We start from the raw sequence: 1711 nt of genomic DNA, 5'->3' as shown, positions 1-1711 counted from the left end.
AGCCGGACCTAAGCCAGGCACATCTGGATAAATACAAACTTTGTAGATCTACACCTGAACTTCAGTAGGTGCTAAGCCTAAAACTGCAACATAGATCTACAACAAAGGTCAGAAACAGTGCTACACAAAGGACAATGAGAAGGAGCAAAATGCAATCTCAGACCCCAAGCCCACCCATAACAAGTGCAGAGGACACTAACACAGAACAAATTGGGAATCACACAGCTGAAATCAATGAATCAATGGTTTCTGAAATAAAGAAACAGCTGCAGAAAGGTATAGAGGAACTCAGATTGGACATTCAAAAAGAAATCCCTGAATTAATAAAATCTGCAGTAAAAAATCAAATGCAAAAACATATGGAGGAAACCCAATGCCCAACTAGAACAAGTGCAGAGGACACTATCTCAGCTCAAATGGATGAATTAATAGTGTTGATAGTAACTAAGCAAGAGCAGAAAGTCATAGAGGATCTCAGAGTGCAATTCGTTTCTACTAGCTCAGCTCAAATGGATGAATTAATAGCTTCAATAGTAAATAAGCAACAATGGAAAGTTATAGAGGAATTCAGAGTGGAATTCTTTTCTGAAATAAAAAAGAATTCTCTGAACTCATAGCATCTGAAGTAAAGAATCAACTACAGAAACATAGGGAGGAAACCCAATCTGAAAAAACCACGTCAGATTTTATAACTGAATTTATAACTGCTTATAAAGAATTTATAACTGCTTCTAAAGAAGACATTGATAAAAAAAAATAGAGAAGATTAGAAAAGTGACAGATTCCTTGAATGAGAAACACAGGAAAGAAATAGATCACATGAAGGAGAGTCAAAGAGATAGAGAGGAAATTAAAATCTCAATCACAGTCTTGCAAAACCATTTAAGTGAAAGTGAGGACAGAGTTTCAGAACTTGAAGATGCTGATTCAACTAGTGAAAAGATAAGAAAGGATCTCTTAAAAACACTACAATGCAGGAAAAATAATCCAACACCTGCAAGATGATGCCAAGATGAACAATGTGAGACTAATAGGCATCAATGAGAAAGGAGTCAATACAAATGACATTAAAAAATATGGGCAGAAATAATAGCAGAAAACTTCCCAAATATGAGAAAACAATCAGATATTCAGTAACTGAAGCATACAGAATGCCAAGTAATCTCAACCCAATGAAAAACACACCGCGACATACAATAGTCAAGATACCAGAAATTCAGCACATGAATAATATACTGAAAGCCATTAGAGAAAAGAAGCACATCACATTCAAAGGAAAACCCATCAGAATTACTGCTGACTTCTCTTCACAAACAATGAAGGAAAGAAGAGCATGGAGCAGAGTACTCCAGGTCCTCTATGAAAACAAATTCTAGCCCAGACTACTACACACTGCAAAATTTTCCTTCAAGTTTAATGGAGAAGTGAAACACTTTCATAACAAAGACCAGCTAAAGAATTTCATGATGACAAAGCCAACCCTACACAGGCTACTAAAAGATGTTCTAGAGAGGGACCAAAACATTCAGAACTCCACGAATGAGATCAGAAGCAGCCAACTAAATACGGCAAGCCACTAAAAACAGGAGAAAAAGGAGTAAACGACAACAGGTAAATAACATGTTAACCATAAGTCAATATATCTCAATTCTAACCATCAATGTAAATGGACTCAATTCACCAACTAAGAGAAATAGACTGGCACAGTGGA

At 36.2% G+C, this 1711-nt stretch overlaps 1 pseudogene; it reads right to left on the bottom strand.

Annotated features, from left to right (window-relative positions):
• Positions 1-1545: 1545 nt before the first annotated feature.
• Positions 1546-1711, bottom strand: part of LOC111813879 — a 1804-nt pseudogene continuing 1638 nt past the window's right edge.

Source organism: Octodon degus, unplaced genomic scaffold (genome assembly GCF_000260255.1).
Source record: "Octodon degus isolate 3935 unplaced genomic scaffold, OctDeg1.0 scaffold00235, whole genome shotgun sequence".
NCBI classification, from domain to species: Eukaryota; Metazoa; Chordata; class Mammalia; order Rodentia; family Octodontidae; genus Octodon; species Octodon degus.
Note: the sequence above shows the minus strand (reverse complement) of the source record. Positions and strands in the feature narration are given on the sequence as shown.